Consider the following 18769-nt stretch of genomic DNA (forward strand, 5'->3'; position numbering starts at 1 on the left):
AGTGAAGTCACGTTTCAAAGACACATCAGACTTCGTATCAAGGTTCATAGTTCCAGAAAGAGGTCGCTAGGAGGGTGGTCTCAGAAATAATTCTTTTGTAAGACTGTTTTTTTGCATCTGCTTTGGAATGAACAGCATAAATTGGCATTAAAGAAAAATTGAATTCTATCTTATTTTTGAGCATAACATCCGTTTATTTCTCTGTGGGCAAGTATGCACAGCAGTGAACAAATTCTGTTCATGATCAAGGAAAAAAGATTCTTGAGACTCTTCCTCTTCAGCACCAGGAAGAAAAATGTTTTCAAATAGCTATAAACAGGAGTTGCAAGTGTCTTCAGCTGTTGCCTCCCTATTGCTTTGCAGACAGCTTTTCATCACTGCCTGTAAGCTTGAGCTATGTATGTTGTTGCAGGGACTCCCTTTTCTTCATCATTTCTCAGCAGACCTGGATTAAACATGTCTGATTGCTTAATACGTATCCATTAAGCTACTAATGAATAATTGCTGAAATTGTTTCCTTCAGTGAATGAGTAGCTGACACTTTTCTGAAGTCTTTTATTTTAAGAGCTTAAATTGATTGAACTCTAAATGAAGAGCTTCATCCTGAATCCCTGAATCCCATGACATTTTTGCCATGATCTCAAGGGAAAAGGTGTGCACGTGTAGGCACAATTTGGGAATTTCTTATCTGCATGTCTGGTACTTCTGTAAATAAGAATACGATTAAAAAGCAAAATAGACTTGCAGCACCAGAATCCAATGTTGTGCCCTCTGCAGCTGAGAATAATTTTCTGAGCAGCTAGAGTTGTTTGTCAGTATGAAAGTGCTTAGGATCTCTGCCTAAAGTGGAATGAGTAATAACTGCTAGATAAAATAGGCCCAGATCTGTACACATCCTGAAAGCTTAGTTTTCAAAAAGGCACTTCATTATGCTTATGACTGTGCATATTTAGATGCATGCATTTAATATATACGTTTAATACAGTAAAATTAATGAGAACACTTAAAACTTCAAGTAGCAGCAGGTGGCTGTGTCGTACAGAACAAGACTGACTGGAAAGAAAAGAGAGAAGGAAGAGGCAGATGTGCAGCAAATAGACTTTTTTTTTTTCTTTTTTCTATTATAAACACGTACCATCTAATAGAAGGTGAGTAGGATATTTTCTTGAAGCATCTGACTGTTTTAAATGGGCCAGTCATATAGTATATGAAACGCAAAGGGGAGAAAAAGGTTTAATGTAGAAAGGTAGAAGAGGTATGCAAATAACGGATGCTTTTCTTCACTGGCGAAAGTGATTAAAAACCAATTTGAATTTAATCATTTTGTTGGAACATTATATATTTTTTTGGAATATCTTCATTTTTTAAGTGGAATTAAAAGTATGCCATTGAGCTTTTAAGTGTTTCAAGTTCATTCCTAATTAGCTTTCTGACAAGCATGAATAAAAAAAAAGAAAGAAAAGAAAAAAGATTGGGTAATTTCATGTTGACTGTTTTAGCAAAAAGTAATAGGGGGAAGGAATCTCTTGGAAGTGTACATATGACGGATCTGAAATGGCCCATCACAAAAGAGCCTAAAGTGTGAGAAGGCTGTGATGTCTTTGTCACTGAACAGTAGTGGATCAATAAAAAGGAGAAATGTAGCAGTAGTTTTACACTTCTGATTGCGAAAGACATGGTTATTTGCCTTATGACCCTGTTTTAACTGCTGTGGTCTCCCTTGGGATCAAAACTGCTAGTCTGGGAACCACTGAGCTAGAGTGAAAAGTTAGCCAGGAGGTGTAGAAATGAAACTTGACAGCAGGCAGAGATGCCTTCCAGCAGAGACAATTCCCTGTACCGCTCTTAACTGCTGGGTCTGTGTAACAAGGAAGGTGTTCTCTGTTGGTGTTCTTTGATAGAAGTGAAAAAATCTGTAAAGAGGTATGCTAACAACCTATTGTGAGCCTGTATTTGAGATGATCTATTACATATATTACAGTAACTCTTCCACCATCCCGGTGTTACTTTCTGTCTGGAGTCATTTACAGCTTAGTTTCTTGGGTTTGTTCACATTTGTTTCTTATTGGCTGATTATGATTAAAATTACTAATCACTAAATAGATCTTTTCTCCTATTAAGAGTAAGCTTAGAGCAATCTAAGTCAAACTTTGGATTAGGAGCTAGCCTGTAGTAGTGATTTCTGTTATTACGCAGCAGTAGGCTGTCAGCCTTTGATAGATGATGCCTAATCAGTTACTGCGTACAACAGCTGAAGATGATGCTTATGCTGAGAAGAAAAATAAAACATCGTTAAAATTCACATTTGCAGTATTTTAAGTAGCGGCAAGAATTCTCTACCAGTTCTCTGTGTAAGGAAGGAAAAGTGCACAGTCTGCTCAGTTATTTTAGGAAGTTAACTCTGTGGGTGTCAAGCAGCCTCATGGAAACAAAAATACTCAGAGTGTATTTTTAAGATACACGTACACACTATTCACAGTTTATATTAATGGATTTTTTTCAGTTTTTCAATTTCAGTTCATAACAATAGCAATTAGGTAGTTTTTTTTTTTTTTTGTGTGTGTGTGTGTATGTATGTGCAATTGTTCCTAATTTTGAGTGAGAAATATCTTTATTTTCTGATAAGAGGTATTTTACCATACTTGGGGGTGGAGAGGTGTTCTAAAGGTCATCTCAGAAGCTTTGTGATAGTTAAAAAAAATATTTTCACTTGGATCATTGACTACCACGAGAAAGTAAAAATTAACTTTTGTTTTTGCCATAAAAGGAAATATAGTTACTGCTGTTAGTGTAGTTCTTATTTTTTTTTTCCAAATTACTTGATACTAGTAAATCAATATGCTACTTGTCATGTTGAAAATGACATATATGCTATGCTATCACATCAGCATTTATCTTTCGACTGGCAATGAATTGGTGGTGCCAATTCTGAAAATCAAAACTGGTAACTGTGCTAGGGTAAAACACAAATTTATATAAATGATGTGAAAAGTGTTGGTACTTTATTTTGTGATAATTTGAAGCCGGAGAATTTCACAAGAAAATAAAAATATAATCTCTGTTACTCCGCCCAAGTGTTCTTGCTGGTACTGAGCTTGCTTTGCTTGCTGGTCAGTTGCCTGCGAAATACTTGGCCTCTGACATTGCCTTCAGCCCGGGACTGGACCAGCACTTTGCCCACCTCCTGGCTCCTGCCAAGGAGGGGAGAGGAGAACCAGCGCTGAACCCATCCTGGGCTAATATTCTTCTTGGCTAATAGTCTTCCACAGGAAGATAATATTTTCTTTCTTCAACTGTTTAAACTAAAGCATTTTAAGTTATTAATGGATGACAACTGATGGATATGTCTGCTTGCATCAATAAGAGGGTGACAAACTTCCCTACTTGCAGAACTAGATATTTTAGCAGCAGCCAACGTAAAGATTCATGACCATTTGAGGTTAGTTATCACTGCTCTCATAATGTGCAGACAGCTCTATACATGTGTCTGAAATCACCATGTAAGTAAAAACTTAGAACTATTCAAAAGGCGGGCTGATGAAGAGCAGAGAGAGAAGATCTTCTTTTAGAAGATCATTGGAAAAGCTATGCAGGAATGAAGCAATGTGGAGTTAATTGCAGGTTACTTTATTCCATACATCTGAAAACCTGAATTGACTTCCTTTCACTATATTCAATGGTTCCTTTCAGAAGTTTGTGTATGCCTATTAGAGACATCATAGTTGTGTTTTAAGTAGGAGAAATAGGACTTTTCTAAATATTAGTTTGCTGTAATTTTTTGACAAATTTTTGACTATTGTCTAGCGAGTAATATCTTGTGATTTTCTCTCTCTCTTAAAAGGCTGGGCTATAACTGACTCCCATAGAAAACTACTACTCCACAGATAAATGTTTAATTATTATTTTGAATTGTTTAGAATCCCCAGATGAAAGACACAGGAAGTGAAGAATGGCAATATGCTGCAGAATGTCATTAATTTACAGTAATTGACATATCCAGTGCAATCACTGAATTTTATGAAGCTGTCAATAAGGAGCAAATCATACTTATTTGCAGTCACCAGGCTTAGACTGTCTTTCTTGTTACAGCAGCTGCGATTCACTTCCTCCATGCAGGGAGAGGAGAATGGTTACTTGGGACAGAGAAAGGGTCAGGCAATGTCGGAGTAACTTTTTCATGTAGACTTATCTGAGGAGCATCAGAAGTATACAAAACATTACCTAGAGGACTTCTCTTTGATTGCTTCATATTTTCTTGCATCTATTTGGAGAAAACTGACTAATTTAATGCTACCGGATAAAAAGAAAAAATAGAAGAATGAGGAATAGAACTAGACCACAGAAAGATTGTCTATCTCTTAATCATAGACTGTCCTTACAAATGATATTGTGGAGCAAAACACAGTCCTAATCGAAGTGGGGCTTAAGGGAGGAAGGAAAACGTTTAGTCCTTTTCTAATCTACCACAATAAAATGTTTTGGAAGTAGAAAATGTACCATTTGTTTCAATGAATTTGCATAGGTAATTGCTTAGTTACACATTTCCCTTATTTTTGTAGTACCCAGAGTCTTTCTCCATATCTTAGATGTAATTGTTGATTAAACTTCTTGATCTCCATTTGGAAGGCCTTCCTGTATTTTACTCTCTGATCACAATAAAGAAGATGTATAAGTTCCTTTAATTACGAAATAAATCCAAGATAGCAGCAGAGTCTAACAGTTTGGTACTCTGAGTTGATGAATTGCTATTTACAATCTTTATATCAAGTATTTCCTATTGCAGCCTACAGTTTTATGAGCAGAACTATGCACATGGTAACATCTCTAACATGGTTTATTTAAATCAAGAAATCAGCAATGAAACACCCAAATGCTGGATTAGTCAATTTATCCTAACTGAACAGTGCATCACCACTAAGGCTTATAATGGGTTTTGTGAACCCAGTGGTTTCTCATCTAAATGAGATTTTATGGGATTTATACGTCTTTAACACTAACTGTTAAAGATTTGTAGATGTTAAAATCAAATTTAAGTGCCAGGCTGAAATCTATTCAAATATTAGTGTTGTTATTGGCTTTTCCCAAATGTCATCAAAATAGATCAGCACAGTAATGAACACTTCATATTTCATAATATGCAAGACTGCCTCCACCAAGAAAGAGAGAAGGGTAATCGTAGTAGGCGACTCCCTTCTCAGGGGAACAGAGGGCCCTATTTGTCGACCTGACCCTACCCGTAGGGAAGTCTGCTGCCTCCCTGGGGCCAGGGTCAGGGATGTTGCCAGGAAGCTTCCCAACCTGGTTTGCCCTCTGACTACTAACCTCTTTTGATAGTCCAGGCTGGCAGTGATGATATTGATGAGAGAAGCCTGAAGGCTATCAAACGGGACTTTAGGGGACTGGGACGGTCAGTGGATGGAGCGGAGTACAGGTGGTGTTTTCGTCTATCCCTGCAGTGGCAGGGAGGGGTACTGAGAGGGACATGGAAAGCCCACCTGATTAACACGTGGCTCAGAGGCTGATGCCAACACAGAAATTTTGGGTTTTTTGACCATGGGGCGCTTTACTTGGCACCTGGCCTGATGGCCACAGACGGGTCCCTATCTCTAAGGGGAAAACGGATCCTAGCCCAGGAGCTGGCAGGGCTCGTTGAGAGGGCTTTAAACTAGGAAAGAAGGGGGATGGGACTGAAAGAAGGCTTGTTGGAGCTGTGTCAGGGGGAACGATGGCAAAGCCGGGAAAGAAGGCAATGGCCCGACTGAAGTGCATCTACACTAATGCACGCAGCATGGGTAACAAACAAGAGGAGCTGGAAGCCATCGTGCAGCGGGAAGGCTATGACTTGGTTGCCATCACGGAAACGTGGTGGGACCACTCTCATGACTGGAGTGCTGCAATGTCTGGCTATAGGCTCTTCAGAAGGGACAGGCAGCACAGAAAGGGTGGTGGTGTGGCTCTCTATATTAGAGAGTGTTTTGATGTTGAGGAACTTGAGGCTGGGAATGATAAGGTTGAGTCTCTATGGGTTAGGATCAGAGGGAAGGCCAACAAGGCAAGCATCCTGGTGGGGGTCTGTTATAGACCACCGAACCAGGATGAGGAAACTGATGAGGAGTTCTACAGGCAGCTGGCAGAAGCTGAGAAATCGTCAGCGCTTGTTCTCGTGGGGGACTTCAACTTCCCAGACATATCCTGGAAGCACAACACAGCCCAGAGAAAGCAGTCTAGGAGGTTTCTGGAGAGCGTGGAAGATAGCTTCCTGATGCAGCTGGTTAGAGAGCCTACCAGGGGAGGTGCCCCGCTAGACCTTCTGTTCACAAACCGTGATGGACTGGTGGGAGATTTTGTTGGTCGAGAGCTGTCTTGGGCAGAGTGACCATGAAATGGTTCAGTTCTCTATCCTTGGCGAAGTCAGGAAGGGGACTAGTATAACCACTGTCTTGGACTTCCGGAGGGCTGACTTTGAGCTGTTCAGGACACTGGTTGGCAGAGTCCCTTGGGAGGAGGTTCTGAAGGGCAGAGGAGTCTAGGAAGGCTGGGCACTCTTCAAGAAGGAAATCTTAATGGCTCAGGAGCGGTCTGTCCCCATGTGCCCAAAGACGAGCCGACGCGGAACTAGACCGGCCTGGCTGAGCAGAGAGTTGTGGCTCGAGCTTAGGAGAAAAAGGAGGGTTTATAATCTTTGGAAAAGAGGGCGGGCTTCTCAAGAGGACTATAAGGATGTTGCAAGGCTGTGTAGGGACAAAATTAGAAAGGCCAAAGCTCATCTGGAGCTCAAACTGGCTACTGACGTTACAGATAACAAAAAACGTTTTTACAAATACATCAACGCAAAAAGGAGGACTAAGGAGAATCTCGATCCTTTACTGGATGCGGGGGGAAACTTAGTTACAAAAGATGAGGAAAAGGCTGAGGTGCTCAATGCCTTCTTTGCCTCAGTCTTTAGCGGCAAGACCAGTTGTTCTCTGGATACCCGGTACCCTGAGCTGGTGGAAGGGGATGGGGAGCAGGATGTGGCTCTCGCTATCCACGAGGAAATGGTTGGCGACCTGCTACAACACTTGGATGTACGCAAGTCGATGGGGCCAGATGGGATCCACCTGAGGGTACTGAGAGAACTGGCGGAGGAGCTGGCCAAGCCACTTTCCATCATCTGTCAGCAGTCCTGGCTATCAGGAGAGGTCCCAGTCGACTGGCAGCTAGCAAACGTGACGCCCATCTACAAGAAGGACCGGAGGGCAGACCCGGGGAACTATAGGCCCGTTAGTTTGACCTCAGTGCCAGGGAAGCTCATGGAGCAGATTATCTTGAGTGTCATCACGCAGCACTTGCAGGGCAACCAGGCGATCAGGCCCAGTCAGCATGGGTTTATGAAAGGTAGGTCCTGCTTGACGAACCTGATCTCCTTCTATGACCAAGTGACGCGCTTGGTGGATGAGGGGAAGGCTGTGGATGTGGTCTACCTTGACTTCAGTAAGGCTTTTGACACCGTTTCCCACAACATTCTCCTCAAGAAACTGGCTGCTCGTGGCTTGGACTGGCGTACGCTTTGTTGGGTTAAAAACTGGCTGGATGGCCGGGCCCAGAGAGTTGTGGTGAATGGAGCCAAATCCAGTTGGAGGCCGGTTACTAGTGGAGTCCCCCAGGGCTCAGTGCTGGGGCCGGTCCTCTTTAATATCTTTATCGATGACCTGGATGAGGGGATCGAGTGCACCCTCAGTAAGTTTGCAGATGACACCAAGTTAGGTGCGTGTGTCGATCTGCTCGAGGGAAGGAAGGCTCTGCAGGAGGATCTGGATAGGCTGGACCGATGGACTGAGGCCAACTGGATGAAGTTCAACAAGGCCAAGTGCTGGGTTCTGCACCTGGGGTGTAACAACCCCAAGCAGCGCTACAGGCTGGGAGATGAGTGGCTGGAAAGCTGCCTGGCGGAGAAGGACCTGAGAGTACTGGTTGATAGGCAGCTGAATATGAGCCAGCAGTGTGCTCAGGTGGCCAAGAAGGCCAACAGCATCCTGGCTTGCATAAGAAGCAGTGTGGCCAGCAGGGCTAGGGAGGTGATTGTCCCACTGTACTCGGCTCTGGTGAGGCCGCACCTTGAGTACTGTGTTCGGTTTTGGGCCCCTCGCTACAAGAAGGACATGGAGGTGTTCGAGAGAGTCCAGAGAAGGGCGACGAAGCTGTTGAGGGGTCTGGAGAACAAGTCTTACGAGGAGTGGCTGAGGGAGCTGGGGTTGTTCAGCCTGGAGAAGAGGAGGCTCAGGGGAGACCTCATCGCTCTCTATAGGTACCTTAAAGGAGGCTGTAGCGAGGTAGGGGTTGGTCTATTCTCCCACGTGCCTGGTGACAGGACGAGGGGGAATGGGCTAAAGTTGCGCCAGGGGAGGTTTAGGTTGGATGTTGGGAAGAACTTCTTTACTGAAAGGGTTGTTAGGCATTGGAATGGACTGCCCAGGGAGGTGGTTGAGTCGCCATCCCTGGAGGTCTTTAAAAGACGTTTAGATGTAGCCCTTAGTGATATGGTTTAGTGTAGGACTTGTTAGTGTTAGGACAGAGGTTGGACTAGATGATCTTGGAGGTCTCTTCCAACCTAGATGATTCTGTGATTCTGTGAAATATATAGAAAGCAGAGATTTTTCAACTTTTCCCTTTTTCTAATGGTAGATGGGTTAATATCTGAGGTATTCGTGAGTAGAGAAACACAATAATGTACAGTGATTTATGAAACAGGGTGGGAATAAGTAACAATAAACAGGAAGAGAGTGTGCAGTCATCTGCAGCACCATATTCATGCAGTAGTTAATTGCTATGCTAAATACTGTTGAATTGACCTATATGTCTTTGATGAAATTAACATGTAGTGGTGTCTGAGCAATTTAAGAATATACATCAAAGGATCTGTTTCAAGCAAGCTAACTTGCAAGCAACTCTGTGTTATCCACCTTGTGCCAAATGCTGCAGCCCTCAGTGCAGTGGGCAAACCGGGTCTCTGAGCAGCCTCTTGGTTTAGCTCTGCTCAGGATTGCACAAAGCAGCTCAAAAAGAGGGCTGCCGCAGTGTAGGGGCTTTGGAGGGGCTTGAGGGGGTTGTTTTGGGGGTACTGATTTGGTCTTTGAATCCTAATTGGACTGGTTTGTACTGTTTTATCATAAATTTACAATAGTTAAAATGTTTGCAACTTTTACCAGCATATGGTACAAAGGGCATCAGGAAGTTGTGAGAGCCCCAAACATAAGGCAATGCTGGCTTGTGCCCCCAAAATAGCCAGCCTGCACCAAAGTGAAGAACTGATGTTCATGAATGGCTATGCTGACTGCAGCATATCATAACCCAAGGATGAAAAATGTGGTGTGTTGTCAATTTTTTGAAATACAACTTCAGATGAAATCCTTCGGATGAAACTTTCATCAGTATGTACCAGTGGTGATGCATGCTGCTGCATAATGAGGATTAAATACCAAATAAGAAAGTGCTAATCCAGTACAGTGAGTATTCTTCAAGGAAATTTCTCTAAATCAGCCAAGTCAGTCAGCTTTTACCCATGACTTGAATACAGTCTGATCAAGCCACAGAACAGTTTTCCTGGTCAGAAATAAACTTCTGGCTCGTGCTGAGGTTTAGCATTTAGAGCCTACAGTCAGTATTGGCTAGCTGAAACAGAAATGTGAACTAAAGCCACTCACTTTTACAGGTCAGAACCTTTCCTCTCCTAATACTATTAAAATGATAACTCGAGGGCGTTTTCAGTTAATGAGGTAATTATACTATCCTGGATTTGACCTTGGAGTTTATTACTCGTTTAACAAGAAATGAGAAGCAGAGATATGTCTTTGTTGCTGGACACATCTTGAAATTTTTGAGTGGAAGAGCCAATCAAAGCAAAAAGATTATGGTGGTGAATTGGAGTATATAAATTTGCATATTAATAGTATTGCTGAGAAAAAACTGCACAGTGATCATGCAAATCTTTTAACTCTGGCTAATAATGGCTGTCTATCAACTGCAGTGCGGGGATTCACAGGCTGCATGTTCACTGAGAAGTACTGATATAGCAAATTTGCAAATAGCAAAAACAATTACAGTGCAAAGAAATACATAACTAAGAAGACTTCCCTGCATAACTAAATTCTCATCTACCAAATAGGTCCTTCAATAAAACATTTTAAATCCCCCTTCCATACTTTTTATCACAGCAACTTTAAATAAACAAATGGAAAACAAACCAAAACAGCATTGCTTATTAAATGAAAAATTCCCTATCCATTCTTTCCTTTAAAAAAAATGTTTTGAATACAAGGGCAAACTTCCTTTGGTGTTGTGAAACTGAGAATTTAATAAAATATAATTAAAATAATATCTCAAAAGATAAAGAAATAAAGGTGTTAATCATTACCTATAAAGGCATGGTGACAAAATTTCCTCTTAGATGGCATGTGCAGGATCAGTTGCCCTGGCTATTTTTTTTTTTTCCTGTGGAGAATATAGAATTTTGTATTTTCTGAAACTCCAGGGAAAATAAGGAGCAGATGGAGCTAACAGGCAGAAGGAAAAAGAGAAATAATCAGATGTTTTCTATCACTCCTATTCATAGTGTAATATAAAAGATTCTGATCTATTTTTCCATAAAATTAGAGTAAATATTGTTTTTTTCTTAAAATATCTATTTAATATGGTTTGCAGTACTCCTTAATAGAAAGTTTTCATATAAGACCATGGTTTTTGTTTGCTTGTTTAATTTAACTGTGTTACTATGATTAATAGTATTATGATCTCATTAAATATATCTTCATAGAGATTGTGAATTAAGAAAGATACAATTTGGCATCTTTTACAAAACATTTATTCTTCGGATTATAGCTCTGTTTTAAGAATATATACCCTTTCCTTTGAAGGAGATTCTAGGCTTGTGGAGAAGAAGACTGTATTCATATAGTCTGGCACAACTTGCCCTTGTTAGTTTATTTTATTGTAGTAAGCCTCTTTCCCTAGCCCTCCTAGGAGAATATTTCTTTCTTGAATTTGTCTACTTCCACAGCCTGTGATGTAAGTTGTCTGCTAATTATTCTCCTCCCCCAGTGGGCTTGGATTCCTGTTTACTTTCCCTGCTTGCACCGAGGATGTGAGTTTAACAGCCCCCTCCACTCCTGCATTTTGTCCTGCCCCTTACCCTCACCGCTGAATAAAGGGATGATTTGCCCAAAAGGTGATGCAGAGAGGATGTGGTGGACACACTCCCCTAAACAGAATAGAAAAGGGAGCAGGGCCTGAAAAATGCAGTGGGAGACTGATTGCTCATTGTTATTTCATACATGCAGGTCTTTGTCATTTGCTCCTGACAGTGATGGCTGACCGCTCACCTTCAGGAATGCTCTTCCTATATGAAAATATTTTGGGTCAAGATCAATACAAGGGTCAGATTATCTGTCATTTTTTCCTCTTGGTTTTCACCTTGGAGTATCTCAGTGCCCTTTTCCTTTATATACTCGTAACTATCCTAGGAGCATTAGTTTTCTGTGTCTCCTAGTGCTGGGAAGGTCCAGCCCTTCATGTAGCGTAACCAGCACCGATGAACTCCAATTTGTCAGCTGGGAAAAAGAGGCTGTTCCTAGCTCATACCTCTGCTTATTTTAGTCTACGTTCAGATCCAGCATTTAACTATTTTACTAAAATCGTTTCAATTTCTGAACAGAAAAAATCTAACAACACAATAACAGTATTTCCTAGTGATGTACTTGAACACAAAAGTTCCATTATATTATATAAAAAAGTGAACAGCAAAAATAATATCCAGCTGGAAGTTGTGTGCTCTAGTATTCTAGCTTCTGTACTTAATGAAGAAGTTAAAAAGAGTGTTAGTCATTCATGTGGGATTTTAGTCATCCATGATTCAGTTAAACCATTTTGACAGAAACACAAATTTCAGTGAGTTGCTTTAGTACTGTTTTTCCAGCATTCTGAAAAGTTATTTAATATTATGATTATATTCAATGTCTTGACAGCAAGTAAATATTTAGATAGTCAAATATAGTTATACATATCCTTGAGACTCAGACAAAGATTTCAGCATGACATGACTTGATTTTGATCATGTAAAAATTGTTCCAATTCAGCGTATGGATGAAATTAAAAAGTCAGAGAAATATATTTCCTGCTGTTGTACTATGACTAGACTGGATGTATGGGTTTGTGATTGCATGATTACTTTTAATTTTTTTGTCTCATAGCTTTTACTTGGGTGTAATTTTTTACCTGAGTTCTGTGAAAAAAAAAATATATATATATATATATATATATTTGGGAACAGTGAATGATGGCATTTCCTAATAATATGAAGAGGAAAAGAAACATTTTTCAATGTTTTGCCATTTGACAAGAGAAACATCTGATTACCTGAAAATTAATGATGCATTTACACAAAAAGGTATCTTTTATTGTCTAAAAAGCTTATTCTGCTGAAAATTTGTCTATGCTTTCATTGAGAAATAATTGGAACAATACAATGAATTTGGGCAATAAAGTTTGTTAACAGCTGTCTATCAAAGGTGCCAAAACTGTCATGAGTAATGACAAACACACAGGGACTATGATACCTGCTATCCGTAGAAGACAGGATTATTCACTGGAGGTTATATAGTGTCATTTATCACATATAAGAAATTATCCAAATATATTACTGCTGATGGTGTAAGTTCAACCTGGTAGGGAATGTGTTCCCGTCCTTTCCCCAGAAGCATTATAATGACTTCAGAATGTAGTGAAAACTGTAGAAAAATACTGCAAACCAGAAAAGTAATGCAATTTGTGTTGTAATACTTTGCATAAGGGTACACCAACTGTGGTGTGTGTGGTTTGCTAATGGCACAATTTTTATTCTCATTTTCATCAGATGATGGGATTTTTAATATTTAACAATTTATTTTTCTGATCAGACAAAATGCAAAATCAGTTTAAATCCAACTAGAAGAAAGATACTTTGTGAGTTAAAGAACAATTCAAAGAATAATGTGTTAGCTGGGGATTTAATTTTTGCAATATACGCTGTGATTTATAGATCTTTAGCTGCTCTAGAAGCTCAGGTGGCACTGATGGCCAAGGCCACTTTTGAGTTTTTGAATGTTTGTAACTATGCTTCCCAGAAACCAAACTGTTCTATTATGCATTTGTAGTATATGTATTGAATAACTATACTCAAAGATAATATGCAAACCTGCCTAATAACAAAACAAGAATTCTCAAATATTTTAACATTTTTTTTTTTTAGAATCAATGGGTCCATAAGGTCAAAATGATTAATATTGACCTCCCATTGAGTAAGTCCTCAGTTAAAGAGATTCAGACTCTCCGATGTCAAATCTTGGCTGCCTACCAAGGTGTTGTATCAAAATCTTATCAGGTTGTACTTTTGATTTTGGTTTTGCTTGCTTGTTTTTGTTTTTATTTTAAGATCAATTATAATAATGAGAACAGATATCTCAAGCACCTGAAATACGGAACATTTCTTGGAATTAAAATTTTACTTTAATTAACCTGGAAGCTAAAGAAACAGTGGAAGAAAAGGAAAGCAGAAAGGTTGCAATACACTTCTTTCAGTGTATTCTCATCCATTTCATATCACAATTCCTTACTGAAATTCCTTTTTTAAGGAGATCAAATGTCATGATGAGGAGAATAGTATGTTTCTTCATTACTGTCTACATCTAAGCCTAATTTTCAGTATTCTGATTTTAGTCTATCAGCTTCTTGCACTCTCATTAGCAGATCCAAGATCCAAGACAGAAAGTAAATTTTTTTCAGTTTTACTTTTTAACTTTTCTTAGCTTTAAAAAAGATTTTTATTTAACCAGACTATTACTGCCCATAGAAATGTAGATAATGGTCTTGTATACAACATATCTGCTGCTATAGTAGTGGTAGCTGCTGAGAACATATTCTTTTTTCAATACTGCTTATCTTCTTTCTTGGGGTGTTTCTGTTCTTTACTTTAACTGCTCTATAAGGTGAATGTGCATGGTTCACCATGGTAAATGGGTATTATCTTTTGGTATTCCTGGCCATCTCTGCAGTGCAATAAAATCGAAACAACCAGCAGACAATTGAATACATCTGTTTTCCTTTAATGATTGACATCTTGAATTATACTCTGTAATTTTGGAATGACAAATTTTTTATTTACCAGTGTATGCTTCTAATGACCTTTACACCCAAAGTCCTCAGTTATATCAAACATATTTTTGATATAGAGTATGTTTCAAAATGAAACAAATTATGGTTTTATACATATTTATGATCCACTCAGATTTCTTCATATATTTTGTAAAACTCATTGAAATAAAGAGGGACTTTATATGTATTTGTGCTTCAGCAGTACACTTGTTAAAAGTTATTTTTTTTAGTGTGCAGAAGAGAGAGACAGACTTGGGAAAAGAGAGTTAACCTAAAGAACAGAAATCCAAAATACAAAACTTTTAGAAGCAGTTTTGTTTGTTTTTGTTGTTCTTGTTTTAGAACTTCAGAATATTTTCTCTAAGTTCTTTACATGCTATTTCTGAAAGCTTTAATATTTGCTACCTTCCATTCTCCCCCTTTTCTCCTTAAAAGTCCACATCAAGCCAAATGACTAATAAGAGGGAAAAGAATGTTTCAGATTGATTTTTCAGTTGCTTGGTGGGTTTGTTTTTTAAAAAAATCGATGTGTTTTTATGAGTCTTTACCAGCAATTTCTAACAGTCATGTACATGAAGTGAGCCTATCTATTCCACTAATCTCTAACTGACAATAGTGTCCTGTGATGATAGGAAAAAGCCTTTATTGTGAATGAGAATACACATATTTCTAAAACAGTCATGTGATTTTCATTAATTTATCCCAACCAAAATATGAGCTTCCAGGCTGTATTATTTGTCAGATGTAGTCTTCCAAATAAATCACTTTGTGAAAAAGAACAGATTGGAGACAATTGAAATTTTATTCACGATATTCCTGGTATCTTATTATCTGCTCCTATATTTAATGGGAATCTTTTTTCAAGTGCTGTTATATTTTTACTGACTAAATTATATTAATATGTACCTGATCTTTCAAAATGGTTCTTTTTATCCTGTCTCTTATGTTAACAAATATTTACTCATTCAAAATTATTGGCAATGCAGGTAATGCAGTGACAATAATTGCTAGGCTTTAGAATTTGATGGTTTTTAGACGAAGAATCCATTTTTTCAGATCATGCAGATATTGTGAAAAAAAAAACAGGTCATTGATGTGAGTATTTAAATATAAATTTAAGCACCTCCCATTAGGGTTGCATAAAGTCTGCCAAAGGAATTTCAGGTCTCCCAAAAGTCTTCCTTTGTGAGCACTACATTCTGGGAGACTCAGATGGAGTTCATATGGGCTTATGGTTTTAATTAGGGTTAGGGTTAGGGTTTGGAGAGAGACAAAGCACAGGGTCCTGTTGTAAGTGGGGTTGCGTAAAGGCTGCCAAAGGATGTTCACAACTTTCAAAAGACTTCTGTTGTGAGAACAAATATACTTAGATAAAGAGAAGATGCAAATACCTTAACCTTGAGGATTTAAAAACCTCTTTCTGTTTTCCTGAAGGACATTATGATCTCATTACCTTTCTGCCCCCCTTCCACCCTCTTTTTTTTTTCCTCAAAACTTTGAAGCCAAATTTGTTAGTCAGAATTATCTGCCATCATTTTTTTGGGGGTAAATGAAACCTTGTTGATTTGTAGTCAGTACAGTATTTCTACTGAGAGACATTTTCAGGGGAAGGACACCACACATTTGAAATATTTTTTTCATTTGGATTCTTTCATATGTCTGTGATCCTTTAAGAAAAAAAAAGCACAGTAGCATGTACTTTTTTCTAGTCATGATGCTTTAGCATATATGCTGTCAAAATTTCTTGCGATTTTACAATGAGCAAGACTTTGCTACATTGCAATTTTGAGCCATGTAAGAGAAACAGGTGACAGTAGTAGTTGGGTGATGGTTGGACCAGGTGATTTTGAAGGTCTTTTCCAACCTTAATAATTCTATGATTCTAAATGAAGGAAAAGAGGAGAAGAACCAGAGCTTATAACTTCACACCTAGTGAAGACTGTATTTATGCTCTTCTGCTTCAGGCTCACAGCTGCTTTTTTTCCCCTCTTATTTCATCTATAGGTTACTGCTGAATTTTCCACCTGTCTCTTTTAAGAAACCTTGGCTGCTTTGGCTTGAATTTGAAGGACATAGACGGGGTCATGAACATGCATGTTATTGGCCTGACAATAATTGTAGTAGTTGAGGAAGAGGTAGGAGTAGTATGAACCCTTAGTACTGGCATTTACTATGGATAGTGGAGTTTTTAGGCTGGATTTTATTTTTCTATTGATACTGCATGGGAGAGTTATTACAGAAAAGGAGAGAAGATAAATACTTTTTTTTTTTTCCCCCCCCCTCAATCTGATGGATTAAATGTGTTGTAGTGCGTTGTAGTCATTCTGAAAAGCTTTCTTTTTTATTTTGGTTTTCCATTAGAGTTAGGATTGAAAAATAAAAAATCTCCCCCCTCTAATTCTTATAAATGACATTTCTTAGAGACATATATCTGAGAAAAAAGCTTACTTCAGCATCTTGGACTTGATTAACAAGTCTCATGTTATGAGACAGGATATGTTAGGCTTGGGAAAGAAAGGTGTTGAACAACCAACTTATTTTGAAGAAGCAGGTGGAGACCAGTGATTGTCAAAAGTAATGTAATTAACAGTGGGTAAATGGTTATTGCTCATGTGCTGTAGTACATAGTAATTGCATCTGAAAAGTACAAGAAGTACTATTTCAAATCTCACACACGTATAGCCTACGTAAAACATTTATCACACAAAACTTTGCAAGTTTTGCTATACTGGTAACGGAGATTTGTAATGCTTTTTATTCTTTCCCTTAAAAACATATATCTTGAGAATTATAGTTGGTTTGCTTTTTATTGCAGTATGAACTGAAAAAGATCTTGTGTCCTCTGGAGACCATGAGCAGTTACATACCACTGCAGGTGGGAATTGTTTTCACAAACCAGTCTCTTAGTTATGATATATAATACATCATTTTACCTAAATCCAGGAGTTGCTAATACTTCTTATATGGCAACAACTAAGAATCATCTGTCAGTAGTTTATAACCCCATCTGTGAATCAGTGGACCACAGCTGTAGCTTGCAATATCACTTTTCAGTGATTAACAGGTCTTATAGCAAGCTTTCCCATTGCATCTTACAAAATCTATGGGTTGCTGTAGAAATTATTGCCCATTGAACCACTACACATATTTGTGCATTATAGGAAGTGTAAAGAATATCTGCTACTAGATGTTTACTTTATTTCAGCATTCTGAATGTGAACCTCACTTCTTCATCAGTGTACTATGTCAAGGGATCCTATCACATTAAGTTTGATAAATAAATAGCATTAAAGATTGCACTAGCTATGTAACTAGCTTGCTTGACAGTGAAAGATTTTAAAATGCCTACTTCACACGCAAAAAAAATGAATACAAGCCCATTTTATGTGTGAAATGACAAACTATAATGATTAATAGACCTATTTAAATGAATAATTGTCCTATGTACTATACCAGTTTATGCTGTACAATAGCTATATATGCAGCAGCTGGCAAACCTCTTCTATGGAGATGCAAAAGATAAGAATTGGTGAAAAATAACAGCTGAGCCAGGCCAAGCTAAGAATAAGCCTACAGAATATTTCATATGACCTCAGTGGAGTTGAGAGAACTTTATCGGCATTGAAAGGTTTCAAATACCCTTCCTCCAAATTTTGTTTCCAAGTCTTTCTTGAATTACTGTAGAATGTCAAATTTTAAAGATCTAAATTAATTCTAGTGAAAAAAATCTAGGCAAATTTTCTTTGTTCTGTATGAGAAATTAAACGGTAGGATTCTATTTTTGCTTGATAAAGAAGGAATTAATGTGGCTAGCATAGGTGTAACAAAATTGGGAGTTTAAGTGATAAATTCTTTCATTTCTATATTGTTTCATTTCCTGAGCACTGTGATGGAAATTACTTACTGCATAGTCAACTGTCACAGGGCAGGTGGGATTATCAATTAGCAGGAACATAGAAAATAGACCTGCATTTAACCAGGTTTGATCAGATTTATTTTTAACTCTACACAGACACAGGCAGGTGGGTGTTTGTGAGTCTTTCTTTTTGCTTTAGCATTGTAACATCCTCAGTTACCACATTTGATCCATCTAATACATTTTATAGCATGACTTTGCATCTTCTAAAATGTTCTTGAGTATTTTTGTTGGATCTTTGCTAATTTTGCTGTTTTTCTTTCACAAACCTAGTCTGTCAAAAAGCTGCTGAATCCTTGGTTACTGCTAATTTGCTCATTTGGCAACAGTAGAGACATTTTAATTATAATTAAATAAATGCTTGTGGATGAAAGATCCAGGAATATATTGCCTTTCTATCTCTGTAGTTATAAAGTTAAAATAATTTTGGAACAAATGAGGTCTCTTTGGTGTTTATTGCCATTGTATTATGAACATAGCTTATATACTTTATAGTGTTGGTCTCAGAATAGCAATTTGGCCAAATTCTTCAAGTAAGCTCCTATGGGGATACAGAGAACAAAAACATTTCCCTTATATTAACATTGTGCCAGAGTATGTACAGGAGTATGGGAAAAGAAGGATGAAAAAGCTCACAGGTTGTGTTAAAGGTTTACCTATTACTGTGGGCAAAACAGACTCAGCTTGGGA

General features: G+C 38.4%; 1 protein-coding gene across 1 annotated transcript in view; it reads left to right on the forward strand.

The window, feature by feature from the left end:
* The window catches only part of LOC308198916 (uncharacterized protein), an 802411-nt gene that overhangs the window by 136798 nt on the left and 646844 nt on the right, over window positions 1-18769 (forward strand). Inside the window, exon 2 of the mRNA XM_080602160.1 lies at window positions 16979-17038. The gene's annotated coding sequence lies outside the window, so the exon portion shown is untranslated. The remainder of the gene's footprint in view (window positions 1-16978; window positions 17039-18769) is intronic.

This window comes from Anser brachyrhynchus, assembly GCF_964034855.1.
Source record: "Anser brachyrhynchus genome assembly, chromosome: 8".
NCBI lineage: Eukaryota > Metazoa > Chordata > Aves > Anseriformes > Anatidae > Anser > Anser brachyrhynchus.